Genomic DNA, 17,451 nt, shown 5'->3' on the forward strand with positions numbered 1-17,451 from the left:
TGAAAATTATAAGATGTTGTTAAAAGATATAGAACAAAACACAAAGAGATGGAAAAATATTCCATGTTCATGAATAGGAAAAATTAATATAATAAAAAAATCACCATCTTACAAAAAACTATACAGATTCAATGTAATCCTTACCAAATTCCAATGATTTTTTTTTTAAAGTTTTTTTTTTTTTTTTTTTTTTATAATCACTGGGTACAGTCAGAAGTGCGGGAGGGTGAGAGAATTAACCAGAGCCAGAGCAGGGAACAGAACAGGCAGACTGACAAAATACACTGCTGAGGGTAGCATCGGGCGTGGCAGGAGAGGTCTGTGTGCCATGTGGGACCCTCTCTGGCGGCTGGGGATCGAACTGGCACTGCAGAGGCTGCGGGCAGCTTCACAGCCCAGTGCTCAACCGCTGTGCCACCAGGGGAGGCCCTCCAATGATATTTTTAAGGAAATAGAAAAAATAATAAAATGTACATGGCACCATAAAAGATGCTGAATAGCTCAAGCAATTTTGAGGGGGAAAAAGAAAAATTCGGCATCATATTATCTGATTTTAATTTATTTACAAAGCAACAGTAATCAAAACAGTATGCTATTGGAACAAAAACGTGTACACAGATGAATGGAACGGAATTTGGGAGCCCAGAAATAAATTCACACATAAATCGACATCTAATACATGGCAAAATACCTATGACTACATATTGGAGAAAGTAAAGTCTCTTCAACAAATGGAGTTGGGAAAACTGGATAGCCACATTTAAAAGAATGAAATTGGATCATACTCTAACTGTATAAGAAAAATAAATTAAAAATAGATAAAAGGCTTGAATATAAAACCTGTAGCTATAAAATACATAGAAGGAATCATAGGTGATACGTTCATTGTTAGATCTTTGTTCACTCAACCCCACAAAAAGGTAAGGGAATGAAAGCAAAAATAAAAAATTGGGACTAAATCAGATTAAAAAGCTCTTGCAATGCAAAAAGAAAAAATCGCTAAGAGAGTAAACACACAGCCTACTAAGTGAGGGAAGATATTTTCACATCATATAACCCATAAGGGGTTACTGTTTAAGGTAGAAAAAGAATTCATGTGATTTAACAACAACCAAAAAACCCTTAAATGACTGAATCAAAAAATGGGCAGAAGATCTGAATAGACACTTTTCCAAAGAGAGTGTACAGATGGCCAACAGACGTGAAAAATGTTCATCATCACTTCTTACTAGGGAAATGCTAATCAAAACCACAGTGAGATATTATCTTACACCTGTGAGAATGGCTTATCTCAAAAAGACTGCTAACAACAGGATTGGTGAGGTTGTAGAGAAAGAGGAGTTACCATACATTGACGGTGGGAATGTAAAAGTAGTGCAACCATTTTGGAGAGTGGTGGACCTTCCTCGGAATACTAAAAATTTTGCTTCACCCAGCAATCCCATTTCTGGGATATGAAATCATAAACTCAAAGAATTATATGTACCACAGTGTTCATTACAAAGTTACTTAACATAGCAAGGAATATGTGAACAAACACACACACACAATGGAATACTATTCAGCTCTAAAGGATGAATATTTTCCATTTGCAGCAAAGATGGAGGGAGTTAAGGGGATTATGCAAAACAAAATAAGTCAGAAGGAAAAAGACAAAATAGTGAATAATTTCACCTATATGGCAATATAAGGAAATAAAGTAGAGGATTGGGCAAAACAATAAAAATTAACCATGGATGAAAGGGGAATAGTGGATGGTGGTGGATTTTTTTTTTACTTTTGTTTTTTTCTTAAAAAATGTAGAAATAGGTGTCTGTCTTTAAAACTGGTGTCTTTTATAAAACTTGAACTCTGCTTGTCAGTACATGAATAAAAGCTGAATAGGATAGACTTCATTTACCCTTTTTCTTGGTTGTACTATGTAAAGAATAGCTTCATGAAAAATTATGTACTTTGTGATAGATTTTATCCTATCCATGAATTCATGCTGTCTCCAAAGGTAGACTTGATAGTTATCCCAAAGAGTGGGGAATTACATTTAGCTAGGGGTATTAGATTTCTCAGAGTAGGTGATACTAAAGTTAATTAGCTTTACAAATAAATAGATAAGAGGGAAGGGGGAAGCACTTCCTATGATAGAACGCTATATACAAAGGAGGTATGAAAAGGATTTTGCATTCTTTTAAAAAAATTGTTATGTCTACCAGTCTATTATTTCTGTGTAGTAGAGCCAAAGGTTGCTTGTAGAGATAGTGGCAGAGATAAAGTCCAAGAAGGAGATATATCAGCAAGAAGTTGAATTTTTTATCTATTGAATTATTGAACCTTTTTTTTAGGTGAGTATCATGTTTTCTATAGTGAAGCCATTGGGAAAGTTTTGTGATCAGGTACAAATGAGTTACTTGGAATGTTGAAGAGACAACCTTTTGTTATATGTTGATATTTCAGAAGTGGCCTCAAAAGTTTTGCTTCCCTGCTTTGGGATTGCTAAAAAGATCTACTTACATCATTTTTTTCTGGTTTGATTCTCCTCCAAGACATGAAAATTATTTCATCTGTACGGAGTACTTGGAAATGCTTATTTAATTTGCAAAGTCTGCCATTTTTATCCTGCAATGAAGAGATGTTTACATATGTTAGAAATTGGTTTCACCATTTTACTTGGGAAATAAGAGATAAAAATAGTACATTTGTAACATATAGAAATAATAGATCCTCTCATTTAGCTATGTCAATCAAGAATGCACATATTGTCTCTACAAAAGATTTCGTAGTTCTTTACACTGCCCCATACAGCAGTATCCATTTAATAATATTCAGTTATGTAGTTTCTGAAAATAGGCTAATTTTGGTAGCTGCAGTGCATTTTGGTACTTTAAATTCAACTAAATTTGGCTTTAAACTACTTGCATTTTACTAAGTCTTGCAAAGAATTTTTGGTACATAATTTAAGCTGGAACTGCCTTGTCTCATAGTAGCTAATCTTCATTAATGATTATCATCCTCTCCCCTCCCCTGCCTTACTGTTTAAATTTCTCAAACCCTTCCACTTTTGTGGCATTTTAAATTCTTCTTAAACATTAACTTTAATTTTTTTTAAAGATTTATTTTTTATTTATACAAGTGCTGGGGTACAGGCCAGATACATGGGAGGGTGAGAGGATTCACCGAAGACAGAGCGGGGAACAGAACAGGCAGACTGATGAAACATACTGCTGAGGGGAGCAGCCGGCGAGACAGGAGAGGTCTGCCCCACCATGTGGGATTCTCGCTGGCCAGCAGGGATGGAACCTGCTGCTGCAGAGGCTGTGGACAGCTTCACAGTGCGGTGCTCAACTGCCTGCACCACCAGGGAGCCCCTAACTTTAATTTTTTAAAACAAGTATGACTAAAAAAATCAAAGGTATGTAGAGATTACACAGAAGCCTTATTTCTGCCTTTGCCCTTTTTTGTTTTCCCTCCCACGTCCTTTATAGGTAAACATTTCTTTTAGTATCCTGTTTATCCTTCTAGTGTTTCTTTTTGTAAATAGAAACATACAAATGTATAATTCAAACATTTTTCAATATCTAGATAAAAGTCTGTCATTTGTATTCGCTGAATACTTCTTCCTTGTATAGATATGTAATAGTCATTTGGTCTCATGTGGACACTTGAGTTGTTTTATTTCTTTTACTGTTACAATGTCAAATGAATAACATACATTTTTGTACTTGAACAAGAAAATATATGATTTAGATTGTAAAAACAAGGCTAATAAATGCCTCTCTACACACATATATTTCCTTGCTCTGGCTCCTGAGAGGGCCTAGAAGAAATAACACTCCAGTTGCAGTGAGCACACTGTGCCCAGGTCTTGGTTTCTAATAATATTCTCCCCACAAATGGAGCCGGGGTAGATTCCATGAGTGGGATAGGAAATAAGTACAAGATGAACCTGAAGCATCTTAAGGGTCATTGGAAAGGAAAGAAGTACTCAGGCAAAAACAATGAAGGAGGTTTGTTAAAGGGACATAAGAACCAACTCAAATAGCTCCCAATGTCCATTACAAGAATAATTTGAGCCATAAAATAATATTGGGTTATAATTCCAATATAAAATGTTATCCTTAGATTCATACTGATATAAATAGATGGGAAAGACTAGACAAATCTCTTTTGCAGAAGAATTTCAAATAATTTAAGTAGATAGTCAGCCGAAGAAGTAACATGTCTCCGCCACTTAAGGAATAGAGAAGTGGGTAATTGACATAGGACATAAAAGGATAATTGACTTTGGAGAAACCTGAGAAACGCTCGCTCAGATATGTCACCTAGGTTTAATACCATTGATATTACACTTTATATTTTTACATACATGTTTTTAGGTATATTTTGATATGACATACTATAAGTATACTATAAATATAAATGTATAGTACTAATACTATAGACTGAATGTATGTGTCCCCCAAAATTCATATGTTGAATCCTAATCGCCAATGTGATATTCGGAGGTTGAACCTTTGAGGGTACTTAATCATGAGAGATGAGCCCTCTTGAATGGGATTAATTCCCTTATTGGAATCTTCACTGAGCCCCTAGCTCTTGTCACCCTATGAGGACATAGCAAAAATATGACTATGGGAAATGGGCTCTCACCAGACTCTGCAACTGAAGACACCTTGCTCTATAACTTCCCAGCCTACAGAACAGTGAGAAATACTGTCTAAGGTGTTCTGATACAGTGGCCTGAACAGACTGAGTTAATAGTCGTAAATCATGTTTGGTAATGTGTGGTAAGGATGGCATTTCTCTTGTATGGTCTTCCCCAAAAACCATAAACCCAGTCTAATCATGAGAAAAACATCAAAAAATATTATTGAGGGATAGTCTACAAAAATCTCTGAATATTTCTCAAAACTCTCAGGTCATAATAAAACAGGGGGAGCCTGAGAAATAATCACATCCAAGAGTAGCATAAGATGACATGGTAATTACAATGTGATATGCCAGGTGGAATCCTGGAACAGTAAAAGGATATTAGGTGAAAGCCAACAAAATCGAAAGAATGGATTTTAGTTAATTATGAATGTGTCAGTTTTGGTTTGTTAATTAATTGTGGCAAATGTACCAAACTGATATAAGATCTTAAGAGCACAACCTAGGTGTGTCTTTGCAATTTTTTTCTGTATATCTAAAAATAATTATAAAGTAAAACAATAAAAAAAATACATCTTTCTGTAAGTTGTTACATGTAGCCAATTGCCATTTTGTGGAACTGCCTGAATCTATAAGAGGCTTGTTTTCTCATAGCCAGTTTGATACATCACACTAGTGTTAATTCAGACTATTGTATTTCTCAGCATGAATGAAGTTGGGTGTTTTTTCATGTGCCAAAGACATTTTACCTTTTTTCCCCCCTCTGTGAATTTTTATGTTAATTAATTTTTTATTAGGTTATTAGTTATTGGTTTTTGGGGTTCTCTGTGGAGAGATTAACCCTTTGTTTGTAATGGGTTGCAAATATATACATCTAGATCCTTTAGTTCTCATGCCAGAATTTACCTTGTGTGGTAAATAAGTTTATGTTTCTGGATTTTGACACATAGTTAGAAAAGATTATAAGGGAATTCATTCATATTTTCTTTCTATACTTGTTTACTTTTTTTCATTTACATCTTAAAATGGGAATCCCTTTCATTCCTCCCAGTCATTGAGGGAGGCATTTTCAGTGCTTAACCTTTTCTTTCTAGTTTCTCCTTTGTCAGCATTCCTTTGGCCTTATGGGTGCATTAAATGATTTATAGTAAAATAGATGGCTTGCTTATACATTTACTTTTGGTGAATAAGAAGTGTCAGCCTTCTGAAAAACATACTAAGCATTTCATTGTGTCATTAATATTACAGTAATCATCTCCTTTAAAATTTCTTTTCACTCTTACACTGTAGTATACTTAGTGTGTTTTTCTTCAACTAATTATTAGTGTGTGGAGTATTCATATGTTAATTCAGTTTTCCCTATCTCATCTCTCCTAAGATTCCTGCTTATTAGATTATTAAGCCTGTTTGATGTACCTTCCATCTTCCTTAGAAATCCTCACTAGTTTTATGGTCTCTGATATTAGTAATCTCTTTGTTATTATTTAGAAATTTAATTAGTGGGCAAGTTTGGGCTGTTTTAACTCATTAAGACACTGTACCATTAGTGTCCACAGATGCTGACTAAGGTAGGGTAACGATTTCTTATAGACTTTCCCTGTTTGTTGCAAAACTGGTATTACTGAAGTGAATTTTACAGGCATTTGGAAAACTATCTGGCAGGACTTTGCAATGTTAAGTTCTGCAAAATACTAAAAATGACCTGGTGAGTTTAGGGAGAGTACCACCTATATTGAATCGGTAGGAAGAGGGTGTGTGTGTATAAGGGGGTGAAAAAGACAGCTAAGTTGGAGTGTAGAGCTAAAGTTGGGATATGTATTGAGGATTTGGAATGTTTAAGAGAGTATTTCAATGTAAGAGCTTGGTTAGAATTAGTAAGGATCATGATAAAACAGTTTACAATTAATAAGTATAGCAAAGCAAGGATTTCGAAGGAAGAGTCTTGGAAAATGAATAATCATTTGCTGCTATTTAATGAAAAGTTTAATAGTCTGATGTTGGTTTATATGGGATTTTGGGGAAGTTCCTGAAATGAACAATGAAGTTATTTGCAACTCTTATCTGCTTGAGCAAGTGTTTCCTGGAATAGTAAAGTCATTTTATTGAAAATAGCTAAATAGTGAAGTTAATATAGAGAGTAACCTCTGGTTGTAGAAGATGGTTTCAGTTTTCAGTGCCCACTAAGAATGACAGTAAACTTCAAAATGTATTTATAAAAAGTTTCAATTATTATGTCCATCTGCAAGGACAATACTTTCTCTTGGTTAGGATTTGTTGAGAATTAAGTGTATGGGACACCCAAGTAGGCAGTCGGATTTATGAACTTATGGTTCAAAAAAGAGAAAAGAATCAGAGATAGAAATTGGGAGTTATTTTGTGTTACTAAATCCTAATTTGAATTAGGATTGAATTTGCCTAAGAAGGAAGCGTAGAATGAAAAAAAACATACTTGGGATTTAAGAGTTCTAGTGCTTAGTGAGACTTAGAGTGTTTATATTTGAATAAACCTGCAAAAGGAGTGGCCAAGAGAGTGCAAGAAAACGAGGTCTTTGTTATGAGATCTCTGGAGATACACCTGAAAAGTCATGGGATCAGAACACACAGACTTCGCATGCCTAATAGAATGACACCGATTGGCCATGGTAAATTTTCACTCAGCAGCTCTCCTGTGTATGTGCAAGATATAGAATATTCACAGAAATATTCAGTCTGTCATGACATGGTTTATGTAAGAATTTCATAGTTGGAAATTCTGTTGCAGGGTGGTTATTTGAAATTAACAATATTTTCTTAGAAATGACATTACCAAATTGTTCCTATATTACCTCACAAAAGTTACTTATTTTGACTGTGATTGAAGAAAGGAGTGTGTAGTCTGTAGTTTTATATACAGTACAAATATTTGATATTCATAATTTGGGAGTGTGTAGTGGAGGAAGTAACATTTGTTGAATGCTTACTGTGTGCCTGGTGCCGAGGTACAGTACAGACATTCTAATCTAAATCTCACATCCTTTCGATACAATCATTAATTTGGTTCTCTACAAAGGAGACTACGGTTGACTTTCCCAGTGTCATACTTCTTACGCTCCACAATGACTGTTGTATTTGGGACTTGAACCCGTGTTAGACTTACTTTCAGTTTCTGGTATACCAAGTTTGCTTCCTGTGTGCTGTAAACACATCATCAATCAGTGCCAAAGTTGTATGTAATTAACTTTTCACCACAGGTGTTAATTAGATGTAATAATATGTTACCTCTCAGCTTTTGAGGAGCAAGACTGAACAGGTAGTAATACTGAAGCAAAAGAAGAGAGGTTATAGGCCCATATAGTCAATCTTTGATTAACTAGAATCTTTAATTAACAAGAATTTTTAATTCCATTTATGGGAGATATTCAGGTGTCATAGCAGTATCTTGTTTGTCAGAATTCTGGTTAATTCAGGTATTATTGTGTCAAAGTGTTTTTCTGTATCACAGGATACATTTTATAATTTCATTTTATGTTAATATAATTTAATGCTTTAGTTTTCCTGTTATTGATATGCTAAGGTTTCCTAAATAAGTAGAATTAATAGAATAGAAAATCCTAGAAATTAAAATGAAAAAAATTCAAAACATGAAAGTTGTGGTATTGAAGTTTATTAGGCTACATTTTTTCTGATTCCTTTGAAATCTTATACCTGGCTGTTTATATTTTAAAAATATTTATTCATGTAAGAGCTGGGGCACAGGCCAGAGGTGTGGGGGGGGGGTGAGAGGATTCACAGAGACAGAATGGGGAACAGAACAGGCAGATTGACTGAAGTACACTGCTGAGGGGAGCAGCAGGCGACTCAGGAGAAGTCTGCTGCACCATGTGTGTAGCTCCCTGGCCAGGGATTGAACTCGTGCTGCAGTCGCTGCGGATAGCTTCATTGGTTGCATCTTAACCAGGGAGGCCCACACCTGGCTATTTAAATGCCCTAGACCCTTAGATCTTACAAAGTAAATTAAGTTCACTTGTTAATTGGCTCATTGTTTTGTCCTCTCCCTCTTAGGATTTGGTATGTGAGCAATTTCTTTTCACTTAGCAAATGATCTGATAGAGGACTATTTATTTTTCTTTCTTTTCCAAAACCACAAGGGGGCTTTTCTTTCTTTCTTTCTTTCTTTCTTTCTTTCTTTCTTCTTTCTTTCTTTCTTTCTTTCTTTCTTTCTTTCTTTCTTTTCTTTCTTTCTTTCTTTCTTTCTTTCTTTCTTTTTCTTTCTTTCTTTCTTTTTCTTTCCTTTCTTCCTTTCTTTCCTTTCTTTCCTTTCTTTCCTTTCTTTCCTTTCTTTTCTTTTCTTTCTTTTCTTTCTTTTCTTTCTTTCTATTTTTGTACAAGAGCTGGGGTACAGGCCAGAGGCTCAGGAGGGTGAGAGGATTCACCAGAGACAGAGCAGAGAGCAGAGGAGGCAGAAGGACTGAAGACACTGCTGAGGGGAGCAGCGGGTGAGGCAGCAGAGGTTTGCCCCGCCATGTGGGCATCTCCCTGGCAGGCCGGGAATCGAACCCGCGCTGCAGAGGCTGCAGACAGCTTCACAGCATGGTGCTCAACCTGCTGTGCCACCGGGGAGGCCCCCAAGGGGCCTTTTCTGAATGTGATTATGAATCTAAAATTTTGAGGTCATCTGGTATATGATTCAGCCCTAGGATGACCCTTTTCCTTCCCCAAGAAAACTACCAAGAGATTAGAGGGCTGACATTTTTACATGTTACCAAGTCTTCCAGTGTTGCCAAGGAAAGTTGGCCACTATCCAGTCTTATGAAAATTTTAATGAAGTGTTAGTTTTTAAAAAATGTGATAAGCTATTATTTTGTCATACATTACAAAATAACAAACTAACACATTCAGTTTGTCCAGTTTAGATTATCTTTTGGAAAGAAAGGCTAGAAAATTGTGTACACACTTTGTTCCTTTTTTTTTTTTTAAGATTTATTTTATTTATTTATTTATTTATATAAGCACTGGGTACAGTCAGAATCCCGGGAGGGTGAGAGAATTCACCAGAGCCAGAGCAGGGAGCAGAGCAGGCAGAAGGACCGAAGTACACTGCTGAGGGGAGCAGCGGGCGGCAGGAGAGGTCTGCGCGCCATGTGGGACCCTCCTCTGGTGGCCGGGGAGCAGCAGGGGATGGAACCAGCGCTGCAGAGGCTGCGGGCAGCTTCACAACCCATCGCTCAACCGCTGCGCCACCGGGGAGGCCCTGTTCCTTGTTTTTTTAAACATGAAATACAAATTTATATTTACCTTATGCCAAATGTACTTAATGAAACCTACATGAATTTTTAGGAAGTCAGAAATTTTGTGAGATTTGTATTTCAGAAACAAAGAGGAGCTAATTGAAGATTCATTTTTACATTATCTATGAACATGACCCTTTAAATATTTAAATGTGTAATTTTACTTAATTCTTCCTATTAAAATGTGCTTCCTGGGCCTCCCCAGTGGCGCAGTGGTTGAGCGCTGGCTTGCGAAGCTGCCCGCGGCCTCTGTGGCGCCGGTTCGATCCCCGGCTGCTCCCTGGCCACCGGAGGAGGGTCCCACATGGCGCGCAGACCTCTCCTGCCGCCTGCTGCTCCCCTCAGCAGTGTACTTCGGTCCTTCTGCCTGCTCTGCTCCCCGCTCTGGCTCTGGTGAATTCTCTCACCCTCCCGCACTTCGGACTGTACCCAGTGCATGTATAAACAAAACAAACAAACAAACAAATAAATAAATAAAACATGCCTCTATTTAAAAAAAAAAAATGTGCTTCCTGAAATTCTTTTTAATATTCTAACTATTGGAGTCAGGAAGTGGATAGCTGAGGTTCACATGATATCTTTACATCAGTGGGGTCGTCATGTGTCACCATGATACAAAGTCTGATCTTTTCAGTTTTTAGGTTGATCTTCCTGTCCAGTTTGAGATGATGTATTGTAGAATCTTTTTATTACTTCAGGATCAACTATAGCATTTATTTAGAAATATATATAGAGAGAGAAATAAAAAAAGAGAAATAATCTTACTTGATATAACTCTGTTTTATGGATGTGAGTGATAAGATGGTGGTAGGGAGGGACACACATTAAAGACATTTCTGTCCTTAAGGAGCTTAAAATTTTTTGAAACCTAGTAACTACTCATTTTTGTAGCCCACTTAAAAATCAATTTAGACCAGATTTTAGATTTGAGGATTGCTTAAGAATGACTTTAGAGCAGAGAATTTTCAACCTTTTTGGTCTCAAAACCTCTTAAAATTAATAAATGTTTACTTTAAATAACAAATATTAGTAGTTAACTTAGATATTTTAAGATGAAAAATATCTTGAAAAAACTCATGGTGAGAAGAGTAGCATTGTTTTATATATATGCAGATCTTATTAGGAGATTTTAACATCTGCTTTTGAATTTCATTCTGTTGCAATATTCTGCGCAATGTAGTCTCCGGAAAACTCCACTGAACACTCATGAGACAAAAGTAAAAAAGATAATTAATCTATTAGTAGTAGTATAAAAATAGTTTTGACCTCAGGACCTCTCTTTAAAGATTTCTTAGGCCTCACTTGGAGAACCTGTGCTTTAAGCAAAATGAAATTTGATCATAATACTGCCCTTCATCTTGCTCTTTTTGCTATCTTAGGGGCTATTTCTATTAAACTGTAGTAACTCACTGATTCCATTTCTCAAATCTACTCCTGGGCATTTTACTATGAGTAGCTTTGGAACTGTAGACTTTTATTCTTTTTCCTCCTTTTCAAAAGTCTCTTAAATACTACCAATTGGAAATGGCAAGATTTAGGTATTTAATCTCAGAAAAGTTCACTAACATTTTTTATTTCCTCCTTTGTAAAATGGGTAGTGCAATGCCAACTCGGGCTGTCGTAGGAATCATATATGATAACATTGTACAGAGTTGCTAATAAAATCTCACTGTTAATAAGAGTTAGCCAAAACCACTACGTGAGGTCTATTCAGTTTTGTTGCATATACATTTTGGACTATTTGATTAAGTTTACAAAAGATCCCATACTCAACAAGATTTGGTCTCTCTGGTTTATAAATTACTCTAGAGAGTGATTTAAAAAAAAAAAAATCCTAATTTCTTTTCTTCTATCGGGCACTAACTGGGCCTGGTTAGAGCTAGTTCTTTACAAGGAAAAGGGATTTTAAAACACAAGATACAAAGCATCCTTCCTTCTCTGAAAGTGTTCATAACCTTGTGCTTACACTCCTTAGAAACAAGTAGGAAGATGCTATATAAAATGTGATGTTTGGAAACTATGAGAGCATGATGTAGGGGTACCCAGTTCTGTGTAGGTGGAGAAGTAGAAAAGAAAAAAACATCTAGTTTTTGCCTTTTTTCTCAGCCACTTATTTTCATAAATCCTAGGAGGAAGAAAAATTATTAAGCATCCAGCCAGTTCATATTCATTTAAAGAAGCTGTATGCTAAAGCTTATTTTGGGTGATAGTATGTAATAGTTAAGGGATGGCCAAATAAAGTCTGTACTACTCGGATTCCAAGTGCCTCTACTGTTTACTAGCTGGGATCTTGGGGGAGTTTTAAAGCTCTTCAGTGACTTAAGTTTCTTTAGATATGTAAAATGTGGATAATTTTAATAATTTTGTAGCATTGCTGTGATGGTTAAAAGTTAATGCGAGGTAAAGTACTGAAACAGATTGGTACATAATGCTAGTAACTACCTGTTACTTAAAAAAGGAAAAAGACATTTTCTTGATAATATTAACTCTGGTAGTCTCAGAGATCTTTAAAAATGAGTGCTGGAAAATTATGTAATGCAAAAGGTTAATTATGTTTTTTAATTTCTTTGTTGTTGTAATTTCAAGTACATTTTATTATTTTGACTTGCACAAAAAAGATTGATAGAAGACTCACTAGATCTTCTGGCAATTGAAGTGAATTTTACCTAAAGATGCATTAATGATTTCTTATATTATTTCCCCCCTTGAGTTTATTATAGATATTTTTACATTGTGCTGCTATGAAAGTTTTAAGAGAAAACTTAAATCTCATGTTTGAGAGAAAAGTTGTCCATTGATAGTACTAGGTAGTATTTTCTGTATATTTCTAATCACTTTTGAAGAATATGGTTGCTAGCTTATAGGAACAAAACTTGAAGATGGTTCATACTTTAATGTTGAGTATGATTTATTTGAACAAATCTTTCAAGTTGTCCTTGGTAAATTAAAATTTCGGTCAAGACCAGCATTAGGTTTTATAGAAAACTATAAATATGATTGTTGAGTTGTCTTTTGAACAAGTAATGAAAATCATTAAATGCTTTCTACTTACAGAAAGAATGGAAAAATAATACAAGCCTCTCTCTGTCCTTTTGTGTTACTAAGGATGTCAGAGAGATGGTAATGCCATTGAAATGTGTATGCAGAAAGTAAATGTAGAGTAGGGCCCCAGGAAAAGCCCTTATTGGCGGGATATGCTTAAAAAAAGAGACTTATTCTGCCTGCTTCTAAATTTCCAGATGAAAAGTCAAATCTGTGTGTTAGCAGAAAGGTCTTTTCTCCTTGTTGAAGGATCCACATTTTTGGGACAGATTGAAACCACAAAGGAGGGTCTGGTTTGGATGCCTTGAGAAGCAGTTTTATGCTCCAGGCACTACTTTTTTAAATGAAATTGAATGATGATTCTCCGCCCCCCCATCATTTAGGTAAAATTAGAATGAACTATATTCTGAAATTCAGTAATAATGAATTCATACCCATTTTACTGTCTTTTACTAATGCATTCTGGAGAGCCATGGTGAGTGCCATTAGGTTTCTTTCCTATTGAATGTTTGCACGCCTAATGAGTTGGCTTTTAATCAGATTTTCAGCCTGCTATTATGAAAGCAATCATATAAATGAACATGTACTCATTTGTGTAGGAGTTCACTGTAAACCTTTTCTCAAAGCATGGTTAAAAGAGAAGTCCGCTTTCCCTAGCATATAATAAATATTTATTTTTCATTTCTTTATAAAATAATTAGCAAGTCTTAGCTCTCATCCAAATATTTCTAATAGAACCTGTAAGAATGTAATGAGGAAAATTGCTCATAATGGAATTTAACCTGAATTTTAAAAAATCATCACATTCATAGATATACACAGAATAGTTATAATGCTGACTGGTTCTTCCCTTTTTTCTGTTTAAGAATGTTGTTTAAAATTGCACAGAAATCTTATGGTTCATTAGCACTCCATTTATAAAGGAAAGTTCAAATTATTCATCTACATTACAGTTAAGAAATTTATTTGAAGTTTAAAGTATTTTGAATGACATAGATTCTTGGGTGCTTGCCTAGACTTCTATGTATGGCAATTATGAGGGCAAGTGAGGATATATTAGAAGCACTGATTAGTCTGTGGCCTTCATTCCCTTTGTAAGGCTACTGATTGATGGCCATGGCATGTTTGATACTAACTGGTGGCTAATAGGTTTTTCTTTAGTTTGACCTTCGATTCTTTTCCTACCAGTTATATACCAGCTTTATTTATTATAGTGATCACATAATTTAATTACTGCCCAAATAAATTATTTCTCTGCAATGCATAAGATTTGATATATCAAGTCAAGTTTTTCGGGTTGCTGAAAAAAGTTTTATGAAATTAGATGTGTGGAAGGATAACTAAAAATCTTGAAAGGTATACAAATCTGTAAAAGTTTGGCATGCATTTCACTTCACTTTTAAAGATTTAACTAGAAATTGTAGAGTCTTTGTTAGTGTGGGGTAATGAAATTGGCCAGGCTTTTATGCCATTGGGCTCTGTGGCTATCACCTGCCACCTTGATCTTGTTAAGGTAGAGGGCTCATGGGTGTGGAGCACCCATGGGTGTGGGCCTGACTATGGACACCTGAGCATGGGTGTATGCGCATGTGCAAGTGTACACACCTGCGCCTAGAGGTCAGGGCCATATATATATATATATATATATATATATATATATATATATATAGGGGGGGGCAGCATTACTCAGAGAATGGCTACCAGAGGGCGAGCAATGGCTACAGGAGGAAGAGACCACGAGAGGCCAGAGAAAAGATCATATAGAGATTGGCAGGGGGCTCAACTTGCTGTCTCCCTACTGGCTTGTTTCCCCTGCTTAACATTTGTAGGGTAAGTGAGGATTGCTCAAGCTTTTTTACTGCTGGCCTCTGTGGCTATCACCTGCGGCCTTGAATGCTGGAGGCACTTGGGAGTATGGGCTCAGGGTACGCATGCCTGATGGTGGATATCTGGAGTCTGGTGGTGGGCACACCTGAGCTCAGAGACTGAGTTTATAAGGGCTGCATCACAGAGAATGGGGGGTGGCAGAACAGCTACAGAGGAAGAGACCACCACACTACTCCAAAGAGAGTCTGTAGGGCAAATAATTGTCAGATTTTTCTACCCTCCTGCCATTAGGAATTAATGATGGATTCCAGTGGTCCTGAATGTATGCCTGATGGCGGCACCTGGAGTAGGGTGTGGGCATGCGTAGGTGGATTCACCTGGGCTGAGCCTGCGCATATAAGGGCGGCATCACAGGAAAGCCAGGAGAACAAGCGAGAGAGCAGAACCGCTAGCTAGCCACCCGCCCCAACCCCGCCCCGCCCGGGGGTCCAGGACTCCTCCTTCACCCGTCTGCATAGGGTGCATTCTGAGCATTCCTATCACTACAGAGCCCAAAGAAAGAGTAAAGATTTGCTGGGGGCTGGCCTACCAGACCCCCAGAAATCCCCCACCTTGCCAGCCCGAGGGCTTGCCCCACAACAGTTGGCATACAAAGAGCATTAAAAGCCTGAAAAAGCCACTGAGAGCTCCAGGACTCTCCTTTACTGTTTACGCGGATCCATGGAGAACCCGCAGTGCCTTTCTGCCACAACACTGTTAAAACCTGATGACGCCAAGGGCTCCAGAATTCTTCAATTCGCTAGAACCGATGGTGAACCTTGCCGGCCTGGGATGGTTGCAAAATGGCGTGTGATTTTATGTAAGAATCATGGCCATTGTCTAACAGCAAGAGATTGGTAAGCACATTTAAAGTTATAAGTTAAAATGCTAACGTATATAGGTATAATTTTTTTTCCCTTTTGTGTTTTCCCCAATTATTGATTTGATTAGTTGACTTGTTTTAAGCTAGTTGAGTCGTCAATTTTTATTTTTCGTGAATATAACTTCTTCCTCAGACATTTTTCTTGCATTCTAACTTGAAAGAAAGTAGTAGGCTGAAGCATTTTTTCAAACTTTAAAGTGGATTTTATAGTCAAACTGGAATAAGTTGGTTTCATAGTATCACTTAAAGCAATCATAAAACTTTGTATTCACGCCATTTTCTTTAAGAGGACTTTGTAGGGCCTCCCTGGTGCTGGCCAGGGAGTTGACCCACATGGCACAGCAGACCTCTCCTGTCTCACCTGCTGCTCCCCTCAGCAGTGTGTGTGTGTGTATATATATATATATATATATATGTGTGTGTGTGTGTGTGTGTGTGTGTATATACACACATATATGTATGGGATCCATTCGGCTCCCTGCTGTCTGTGGTGAATCCACTCACCCCCTTCACCATTGGCCTACACCCCAGTTCTTGTATGCATAAATAGAGGACTTTATAGTTTCCTAGGTTTTAGGATTCTTTACACTCCTTTCTGGCCGTGCTTGCTCCCCTCATCTAACTTTTTTAGAGCAAATATCATAGTGGCTTCCTTTTAAATTTTCTCTTCCAAGAAATCAGCTGATGCTACTAAGGTCATATAATTTATTGAGCCAGTATAATGATTTTGTATAAAGTGTCAAAACATTTTCTAGTGAATATTCGACTAAAATGTTGAACACTTCATTTATAGCCTACTTGGACAATTAAAAGAATGTTTTCTATTTATTTTACTTGTTATCTTGGGGAGCTGAAAATATTGTTTAGGGATTGGTAGCAACAGGACTGGCCTTCACTTGAATCTTAGGAGGCACTATGCCCAGAGAAGCCCCAAAGCTGTTATGCTGGCTGCCTATTCTGGAACGCTAACTAGCCAGCTGCAGAGCACATTGATCTGATCATAATTGCTTTCATCCCGGAGCAGAGCAAGTTAACACAATTTAAATCAAGAGCCACATTAGAAGATTCTGACCTCAGGATAACCTCTCATTTCCTACCTTTGAAAGAGGGAACAATTCAGTCACTTCCTAACTTTCAACCACAGAATCGCATGGGAACATATAGCCACATCTAGAGCTTATGACCTCTTGACTATATACCTTGTACAGATAGATTCAGATGAGGACCTTTTTAGTTTTTCTTTGGAGTAAAAGAAATAAGTCCTATTAACCTAATGTTCTTTGTTGAATAGAGGAATGATTCTGCCCTTCTCATTTTTTTTCCTGAATCTTCTAGATTATTCCTATAGATGAAATAGGCCTGGTAATGCATTTATAAACTCACCCTTTGTCTGACAAATCACATCAGTGTGTGAGAACTCTCTTGTCTGTGTTAGATAGCAGGCCAGTGTTTCTAGGTATATACATTTTTATTTTTTTAATATTATATATTTTTTTACATTTTTTGTTTTTGCACAAAGTATGCATTTTCATCTTGGTCATGCATTTTTAAGCCACTGCTTTTATATGCCATTTGTGAATGTCCAGCATTATGGCTACTTATATTCCTGGTAGTGTAAAGCTAATTGATTTATATATAAGTATCTATTGTAATGATGGGTTTTAGCCTTAGCCAAATATTTCAGACAAGCATGAATTACTATGAACTGATTTTTTTTTTGGGGGGGGGTGAAGGGAGGTATGAATAAGTTTA

At 36.7% G+C, this 17,451-nt stretch overlaps 1 protein-coding gene across 4 annotated transcripts in view; it reads left to right on the plus strand.

Annotated features, from left to right (window-relative positions):
• CDK17 (cyclin dependent kinase 17) overlaps window positions 1–17,451 on the plus strand; it is a 90,002-nt gene that overhangs the window by 8,932 nt on the left and 63,619 nt on the right. For 2 of the 4 annotated variants that reach the window (XM_054696116.1, XM_054696117.1), the window contains exon 1: window positions 15,247–15,673. The exons of the other annotated variants lie outside the window; for them this stretch is intronic. The gene's annotated coding sequence lies outside the window, so the exon portion shown is untranslated. Of the gene's footprint in view, window positions 1–15,246; window positions 15,674–17,451 lie in introns of those variants that run through there. 4 annotated transcript variants of the gene reach the window in all.

The sequence above is a fragment of the Talpa occidentalis genome, unplaced genomic scaffold (assembly GCF_014898055.3).
Source record: "Talpa occidentalis isolate TD23 unplaced genomic scaffold, MPIMG_talOcc4v2.1 talOcc4.16, whole genome shotgun sequence".
Taxonomy (NCBI): domain Eukaryota; kingdom Metazoa; phylum Chordata; class Mammalia; order Eulipotyphla; family Talpidae; genus Talpa; species Talpa occidentalis.